Below are 10,238 nucleotides of genomic sequence, written 5' to 3' on the forward strand. Positions count from 1 at the left end.
TAGGGAGCTTCTCTGTTCTTTTATACAGCTCCATTCCAGTGTATGGATATATTATAATTTAGTCTGTTCTCCATTGATGAACATTTGGGTTTTTTCCAATGTCCTGATTTCGTAAATAATGCTGGAAAGGTTAACCACCTGCACATGTGATTTCACACAGCCGTTCTATCTGTAGGATAAATTCCCCAAAGCGAAGTTGCTACAGGACAAAATCTTAATCAAACCTAAAAGGAGAATCAACCTACAAATACCAAAACCAAGGCTATAATTCTTCTGTGAGGTGTCCAGTTCAGCACAGGAACAGATAACTAAAAATCCCTATAGGAAAGATATTTCTTACTTCCTTTCTTTGTAAAAACAGAAACAAGCCCAAACACGCATGATGAATGTGCGTTTCACTCCCCATTTAATGTGCTTTGCTCCAGATGTTGTAGAAATCGTTGAGTTTGATGTACTCTGTTATAATTTTTATTCACAATGCTGCTCAAAGTCTTTTGAATAACATTAGGGAAGTGGCTGAATTTTGCAAGAATTAATATACAGAAACCTGAGTTGGAGTTTGTTAGAAGAACAACTAGAGAACCATTTTATGATCGCACAACTTCAGCAATCATATATTTCTAAATTGAGTTATTGGTTTAGTGGTTGGCAGGCATGCAAGTTTAAATTCATGTTGTTCTCCCACTCCTTTCCTGGCAGTTTCCAGCACACTGACCCCAGAAACAACTGTATAACCCTCCATTTATAACAAGGAGCCTCTTCTTCCACGAGGCTTCAAGCACTAAGCCAGCTAGCATGTCCATGGCAGGTGGGAGTGGAGACTTGGCACTTCAAATGTGTGGGATAGAAAAGCCAGAAGAGGCTAAAGAGCCAAGAGGTGGCCTGTTCTCCTTATTCCTGATTTCAATCATTTCCTTCTAGAAGATTCTGACAGTAAAAGAGTTGAATTTTTTCAGAGGAGCTCCATCCCAGGTCATGTCCTCATACGTCAGAATGAGCTTTCCTCCTACAATCTATTCCAAGGACTAGCCTTGCAGGCTGAGCAGAAGACCAGCCTAGGCACCCCAAAAGAGACACCCTATACCCCTATACCCAAAAAGGATTTGAAAAAGAGAAGAGAAGCAGGCCAACAGGCAGAAATATAAAAATACTCGAGTCTTGTGCTTTGTAGCATTTTCTTATTGAATTAAAAAATAATAATAATAATAAAGAAGTTAGAAAACTCAGCCCGCAAGGAAGAAAGAGCAGAGAGATCAACCAACTCAGCTGGATAAAGCCAACAGCGTGGCCCCGAAGGTGGTGCCACCTGGTGAAGATTCAGAGAGACAGCGCAGGGTTAAAGAAAGCTTAAACAACTCCAGCGAGCTGGGAAAGCCTGGAGGAAAGGCATCAGAAATCAAAGTGCAGCTGCTCTTTTTGCTGTTTAAATCATTATGTATTAGCTGCAAATTTACTTTGTTGGCCAACACTCAAAAGTGACATATGGCCAATAAAAGTTCAGTGGAATTTTCCATCTGCTGCTTAACTTTACCACGGCTTCCATGCTCAGTGTCAGAGCAGGCTGCACTTCAGAATCCTTTTATGAGCTGTATGCAGGCTGGTAAATGGGCACAATTCTGCGCCAGCGTATGCCATCAACCCAGCAGAATATTTGACGGGTTGCTGTGCGTGTTCTTCAGAATCTGTTCCACACTCAGATCCAACCGCCTTCCAGGATCCATAGGAAAGAAAAAGGCCTGAGTGGACAAGCCCTCTGGAATGTTGCAGGTGGGGATGCCATAGGTTCTACAAGTGGGGTTCTCCTGAGACATCATCTGGATACTCTGCAAAAAGCTTGTGAGAGACAACTACACTCTGGGGGCTCATTAAAACCCCTGCCAAAGGCAAAGGAATTGGCAAGTGCCAGTGGCTCAGTTTTGGAAACCATATCCATTGGTATTAAAATACAAAGAGAAGAGGTTTATTTTCCTGCGTCTGGGTTGTTCATTTCACTCACCTTGGAACTAGAATTGCCTGCAATTAAGCAAATCGAGGCAAGCTGGTCCAGTTGTGCTCAGTTTTCACACCAATCAGCCTCTGTGCTCCTTATAAATTCCATCCTGGTGCCCTCTGCCACCAATATTCAGGGACACCTCAATGGTCCGCCTGCTTTTACAGCCACTTTGCAATGGGGGACAAGTTTTAACCCCAAACCTTGCAATGGGAAGTATCTAGATACTCAAAATCATTCTAATCTTTTTCTAATGGTTGTGTTCTTAAAAATGGAATTGGAGGATGAATATATCCACAGTGATTTCTTTGTTTAAGTAAAAAACAAAAGTTGTTCCCAAAGGTGATTTCACTATAACCCAAAGGGACATTAGCGGGAGAAATGATGATGCACAGTACCGTATTTGCTTGCATTTTGCATGAGGCTGTCATTTCTCCTGCCTGCTCTGCACCTGTCAGAGATATACAGCTAGAGACAGAGTGAGATTCTGGACTAGACTCAAAGAAAGCACTGTCTCGAACTCCTGTTTTGAATGTGTTGGCAGAGAGACGGTGGAAGGGCAGGAGGGAGACAGGAGAGGAAAAGAGGCTGGTTGAAATACTACATGGGAATTGATGTCAAAACTCCCTGAGTCTGCAAGGAGGTGGCACGAATTATAACAATGAATCATTTGCACAGAAATGGGCTTTCAGTTCTGACAGACAGTGAGGATTTAGGAAGATGGATTCCTCCTGGGTTCAGCAAGAAGCTAAGGCAAGGAAGCCAGTGGCGTTCGGGGTTTGGCAGTCACAGACTCTTTCTCCAATGCGCTGACTTGACAAAAACTCCATCCTCGAGGAGCCAGCCTCTCTGGAGACTATAATTTTTTTAACCCATGTGTATTTGAGGGAAAATTTAATCTCTCTCCCTCTGACTCATTTACACTTAACTCATCAAAAAGTTGTTTTTCTTTATGCTATTTGATGGCCAGTAAGTTAGAGTCTAATTTAGAAACAGCCTCTAGTCCTGGGAAAGGACCCAAACCAAGACACAAGCCTCAGATCCAGCTTCTGCTTTGAGTACAAAGAGTGGGAGGTTATTTCTTTGGGAAACACTGCAGGGAAAGGGGTCTCTGCATTTAACCCCCAGCTCCTGTTCTCCCACCACCCAATGCATACACACACACACACACTCACAATCACACTCAACTAAGGAACTGAGTCTGGTAGGACATCAATGGAATTACCAGATGGATGCCTGAATGGCTCTGTCCCTGAAAATTAAATTGAGTCATGGTAAACCTGCAATAGTAATGGTTAAGATGCACTAGCCTTAACCGTTAACTTACAGGTACAACCTCTGGATGCAGATTGCCTTGGCTTCAAGTCCTGCCTCTGCCCTTTCTTGCTGTATTACCTTTGGCAGCTTCCTTCATCCTTCTGAGCCTCAGTTTTCTCATTTGTGAAATGTGGGCAATGATAGTAGTACCTGCTTCCCAATGAGAAGGCTTAACCGCATTAACACACATGTAGTGCTCAGCACAGTCTCTGCACAGGGACACTACTCACTCAGGGCCAATCAATGAATGGTTGCCCTTCTTGCCACATGTAGCAGACAGCCGTCAGACACCAGTACACACCACCTTAGATCCTCTCAGCCTCCCCTGACTTCCAACCCAGCTGTCACTGAATCTGGAGAAGCTACGCAGGTGCAGTATGGCAGCACCCACTGCAGGCCCGTGCCATGCACCTCTCACCTCCTCGAGGGCCTTTCTATTGTCTTCGGTTGGGTTCTCCTAGAAGCAGACTCTGAGATAAGAATTTAGAAAGAATCCTAGAAACACTGATAAGGGAGTGGAGAGTGAGATGGGGATGAGAAGGAAGCCAGTAAAGGGTGTGTCAATGAGAGGTTGTCGCAGCGGGTAACTGGGGCTCCATGCAACTGGAAGCCTCTGAGAGAATGCACAGCACCTGCAGCATAGTTGGCTCATCCAAAGGAGTGACGCTGGACTATTTAGCCACCAACTCTCAGCTCCCAGGGAGGTTAACTTCCTGGTATGTGGACCAGGCATGCTCCTGCAACCAGAGAAAGCCTCAAGCAGAGCACTGCCGGTGGTGCTCCCCTAGAAAGCCAAGATGTGTAAAGAAATACAGAGCGCTAAGGAACACGGGCAGGGAGCCAACAGAGCGGCTACACCTATGACTAGGAGCCCTGAGACTTTTTGGGACAATACTCAAGGCCCGTGCATGCAGCCAGGAAGCACAGGGGAAATAAAAACTTGTAGATAAAACTTTCAGAGGCTGGTGGGGAAGACAGGAGCTGGTGGACAAATTCTTCCTCCTTTCTCCCATCAGGGTCAACTGTCCCAAGACCCAAGATCTTCTTGGAAAATGGCCTCATGAGATGCAGCACTGCATCTCACTTAGAGGAGACTAGCTCTACAGCACATCCTCATCCCTCCTCCTTCCTGCCTCATCCCCCTCGGCCCTCACGCCTGCTACGGGGAATTAAGTTGTTCCAGTAAGCCCAGGCCTTAAGCTCTGCCTTCTAGGGAAGCCAGGCTAAGAACACAGGATTAATTTCTTATTAATTCCAATCTCCATCACCGTACCAACCTCACAGAGACAAATCTTGTTTAGAGTGGTGAGGGATATCAAGTCACATGTGACCTATTAAAAAGGTAAGACTTTCTAAGCCATCCAGGAGAAAATATTAGATCCCGGTACCTGGATATCCCTAGGAATGGAAAAACAGTTCCTAGAGAGAATGGCCCACAAATGCAACACCCCTGCTCTCCCCAAATTAGAGAAAGTAGAATTTATGAAGGAGCTAGGAAGGTCGTGTTTAGTGGCTTCCTAGGATAGAGCTCGAATCAGTACCTCTGCAGCCTAGCCATCTGATTTTGTCTACACAACCCCATGCCACCCCTGCCACTAACCAGTGGAAAATGACTATTACATGATGGAAAGCAGCCCTTAACAAAACTGTAATAAAGAAGCAGACACTGCAGTTAACATCAAGTGTTTCAAGACTGATTTCAGTTTTTGATATTTTAAACATATTTTGAAAGAGAAATTAAGTCTCTTATCTGGTGAAGGAAAGAGCTGTCAGGACACATAATTGTCCTGTATCTGTGCCACCGAGGCATCCACCCCTGCAGACCAGCTCCCCGCTCCCGGCACGGAGAAGACCCTCCCAATTCCTGGCTGCTCCCACCCCAGCCAGGGCTTCGCTGCTGCTTGCAGACCAGGAAATACTCTCTGCAAAATGAATAATACATCGCTTTGTTTCTGTGAGGACGCTTGTCACTCTTCCACTTTGCCAAAGTGCAAATGAATGTTCAGCGAGGATTGTGGCCTCTGCTGCCTGCCATGAATGGGCAGGGGCAGCAGTGACCCACGGGATGTGATTTCAGAATGCTTCTCCTGCCGGGAATTCACCATACGAAGACACCTGAACCCTGCCGAAGAGGAAATCACCATTTATTGAGCTCCTGTGCACCGAGTTCTGCACTAGAGCCTCTCCATAAGTTAACTTAAGGGAGGAGGGTGGGTAAAGTTTCTCTCTAAGGCCCAGATAGCAAATATTTTTGGCTTTGTGGTCCGTACTGTCTCTGTCTCTGTCATAACTACTCTACTCTGCTGCTACAGTGCCAAAGCGCCATAGATAACAAATACACGAAGGGGCACAGCTGTGTTCCTGTAAAACTTTATTTACCAAAACAGGTTTTGGCCAGCAGGCCGTAGTTTGCTGACCCCAGGGCTAGCTTACATCACCGTGATAAACACTCATGGGTGGTAAGCACTGTCCTCCTTGGGGAGTTTCTCGTCAAGTGCAATCACTCTTGAGAGAAATTACTCAGCAAATCCCGAAAGTCTTAGCATGATTTAATTCATCAGTCACTCTTCTAGAGAGGAGAAGTGGGGGAAGACGGACAAACAACTCTTCAGAATAAATGCGAGTATCAGGAGATGAAAAAGGGGAGCCAGAGGGAGAAGAAGAAAGGACGACGTGACAAATTGTGAGACTTAGGGGGGGTGGGATGAATCTGGGTTGGCAAGTTGGGGAGGGAAGGGCTTTAAGGACAAATTGTTCCGGTGCCACACCATCCCAACTCTACAGGACATCTGTGACAGCATCACACCATGGTTAAAACTTGGTCTGGAAGTCAACTGCTTTGACATAACTGACTCTCCTTCCAACAGGTGGTGGGACTTCGGATAAATTGTTAATCCCGGACATCAGGTTTCTCATCTGTGGAGATTCATAAGATTGAAGCGAGGATTAAATGAGATAGTTCATGGAAAGGGCTTGGCAAAGTGCCTGGTGATGTGAGCTCTCAGTAAAGGCTGGCTGTTATTATCCTTGTTACCTAGAATGAACCCCAAGAAGTAAAGGCTGTCAGAATGAAGATGCCAACCACAAGCTCACAAATGCTCCTACTGGATATTCTATGGCTCCTCTCTCACTTATAAGTAAGCAACTTATCAGTGAGTCAACTGGACTGTCTGGACTAATAATAATCATAAACAGGGACACACATACTCACACATAAATTCCTTCATAAGCCGAGAACCCATCAATCCCTGCCCCTAAGTAGTCTCCCTTCCCCAGTTTTGTGCACTTAGACACATTATGTCTTAGCAGTTGATCACTAATACCACAGGGAGTGCTTCTGTCATCCAACCTAAATATTGAGGCTTGTTTTTCCAATCATTTATTTCAAGCATGCTTTCTTGAGGGCTTACTGAGGCTTGAGTAGAAATATAGGAAAGAGTACGCATTATATAAAATATAGGGTTTAGGGTAGACAAGACTAACTGCTTTTTAATTGTATTTGCATGAAGCCTGGTGAGACCCTGTTCACAGCTCTTGAACCTAAGGGGTCAACATATTAAAAAGCATGTAAGATGGGGAATCAAGTACTAAGTGAAAATGTAGCCACCACTAGAAAAATAAGAATTGGAAATTGAATGTTTCCTGGGCTCATAATGCTCATTTATTGTGGAGCCCTGCTGGCCTCATCAATTCCTCCCAGCCTTTGAGGATTCATGCATGGTCTGCCTTCTCTGGGAAGCTTGAACTCACAGCTCTAGCCCATAATGTTTTCTGGCTCCTCTCTCTCCCTGTAGGACAAATGGCAGTGGCTCTCAATCCTGGGGACACATTAGAATAATCTAGGGAGCTTCTATAAAATACTAACGCCCAGACCCTCCTCCAAGAAATCCGATTTAGTTAGTCTAGGTAGGATTGGACATCAGAATATCTTTTAACTTTTTATTGAAATAAAATATTACATACAGAAAGTACACAAAGTGTTCGGCTCCATAAAGTTTCCCGGTGGAACACGCCCATGTAACCAGTGCACAGATCCAGGCACAGAACATTATCACCTCCCCAAAGTCCCCTCATGTACCCTTCCAGACCCCACTCCTCCCAAGGTAAACACTTCCCTGACTTCAAATAGCATAGCTTGAATTTTGTCTGTCTTTGTATTTGACATAAATGGGATCATACTGTATGACCTTTTTATATTTAAATAAACTTTTAAATTTTAGAACAGTTTCAATTTACAGAAAAACTGCAGGTAGTACAGAGAGTTCCCATATGCCCTGCACCAAGTCTCCCCTCTTGTTAACATCTCACATGATGATGGTACATTTAAGTGTGGCACTTTTTCATCTGGTTTCTTTCATTCATCATTATACTAAAGAGATTTATCCACATTGTTGCATGTAGATGTCAATCTTTCCTTCTCATTGCTAACTGGTACTCCATTACGTGAACAATCCATAATTATTTATCCATACTAGTGTTGATGTGCATTTGGATAGTTTCCCATTTGGAGCTCTTACAAGTAGGGCTGCTATGAACATTCTAGTAGGCATCTGTATTTTTAAAAAGCTCTCCAGGGATTCTAATGTACAGCCAGAACTGAAAACCACTTATACAATCTAGGCCATCTTTTCTCCTCCATGGCAGGGTGGTGGGGGGTTGGCTGGAGCAGTGCATGGTGTGCTCATGTTCCCCACAGGGCAAAGTACAGTGCTGGAGACAAAACAGGTCTTCAACAAATGCCTGTTTATTGATTAATCAATGAATTATGCTTTTATATTTCACAACCCCTTTTGTTCCAGGTTTGGAACCGTTTCTCTGCAGCAGCATCTCTCCTGCTGATGGAGCAAGCTGTGCTGCACCCACCTTTACCTCCTCTGGCCTGATAAAGGTCTCTCTGGTCCTCACAAGCTGGGTGCTGAACATGCATCTCCAGGACACACTTGAAAGAGCAAATCTCTTTTTATTTTTTTACCGAAGTATAGTTGACGTACAATATTATGTTAGTTTCAGATGTACAACACAGCAATTTGACATTTATATACATTACAAAATGATCACCACGGCAAGTCTAGTTGAAAGAACAAATCTGGAGTACAAATTCAAGAGGAGGTAGAATGTGCAAGGAGCCCAGGTCATCCAGGTGGCAGTATAATAGTTGTCAGTCTTCTTTTGTATATTGATTGTTTCTCAACTTCTTTTTTGTAAAAGATATTTGTCTTTTTCTCATTGATTTTTTGTAGCAGCTCTTCATATACAGGAAATTAACACTTGCTTTCCTATCATATACGTTGCACTTATTTTCAGTGTGCTGTTTGCCATTGGATTTTGTATATGGTGCCCCCAGAAACCCTGTATCTAAGCCTTCCTTTTCCTTCCCTGGTCCTGCCCAATGCCCACACAAAGCTGTCAAGTGCCTGGCATTGCAAACATTCCAACCTACTCTCAGTGGGACATGCGACCCTGAGTTCTCCTGGGAAGTGTGGCTCTGCCACTGCTGAGTTTATCTATACGTTAGTTTCCTACTGTAACAAATTACCACAAAGCAGATGGCTTAAAACAACAGAAATTTATTCTCTCACAGTTCAGGAGGCCAGAAGTCCAAAATCAAGATGTTGGCAGGATTGATTTTTTTTCTGGAGGTTCTGTGGGAGAAACCATCTCATCTGTCTCCCCTGGCCCTTCATGGTTGCCATCAATCCTTGGTGTTCCTTGGCTTGTAGACACATCACTCCAATCTCTGCCTCTATTTTCACGTCTTCTTTACCCCAGTGTGCCTAGCTCTCTGTGATGGTTAATTTTACGTGTCAGTTTGGCTGCGCCATGCTGCCTAGATATTTTGTCAAACGTTATTCTCAATATTCCTGTGAAAGCGTTTTTGAATAAGATTAACATATAACTCAGTGGATTTTGAGTAAAGCAGATTACCCTCCATCAGAAGGTTGGGCCTCCTTCAATTAGTTTAAGGCCTAAATACAATGAAAGATTGACTCCGCCCTCCTCGCCTCGAGGAAATTCTGCCACCAGGTGGTCTTGAACTGCAACAGCAGCTCTTCCCTGGGTCTCCAGCCTGATGGCCACTGCAGGTTCTGGACTTGCCTGCCTCCATAACTGCATGAGCCAATTCTTTAAAAGAAATCTCTCTATATATATACATATCCTATTGGTTCTGTTTCTCTGGAGAACCCTGACTGACATAGTCTTTGTGTGTCCTTCCCTCTTCCTATAATGACACCAGTCATCATATTTAGGGCCCATCCTCATCCAATACGACCTCATCTGAGCTAATTATATCTGCAAAGATTCTATTTCCAAATAAGGTTACATTCTGAGCTTCTGGATGGACGTGAATTTGGGAGATGGAGTACGATTCAACCCAGTACAATCTAAATTTGCCTGGAGTTAGTGAATTGTGGGCATGGCTCCAGGATCTTGGTGGACCCCAGTTCTATCTCCCTTTTCTTATCCATCTCACAGAAGGCATGGCCTCAAAGAGTAGAGGCTACACAACTCTCAGACTTCTGGCACCAGCCTAGCCCTCCTTCTTCAGCTATTTCAGGTTAAACATGTAGGTCCCAGATATAATTGTTACATTTGATGTTGGACTTTTCTTGACTATGGTGCCTAAAGCCAGATGGTTCCACTTATTCAAGTGTTTGTTGATTCAACACACATTTACGGAGTTGGGCATTAAATTCCTGAGGACAGGAGCATGATTTCCAGAGCCAGGTGGTCTAGATGTGAACTCTGGTTCTATCCTTTCTAGGTGTGTGATCTTGGACTAGTTACTTCATATCTCCCCCACCATAAAAGATATTCAACAACAAAAAGATCTTAGGGGGCCGGCCCGGTGGCGCAAGCGGTTAAGTGCGCGCGCTCCGCTGCGGCGGCCCGGGGTTCGCTGGTTCGGATCTCGGGCGCGCACCAACGCACT

The sequence above is a fragment of the Diceros bicornis genome, chromosome 5, assembly GCF_020826845.1.
Source record: "Diceros bicornis minor isolate mBicDic1 chromosome 5, mDicBic1.mat.cur, whole genome shotgun sequence".
NCBI lineage: Eukaryota > Metazoa > Chordata > Mammalia > Perissodactyla > Rhinocerotidae > Diceros > Diceros bicornis.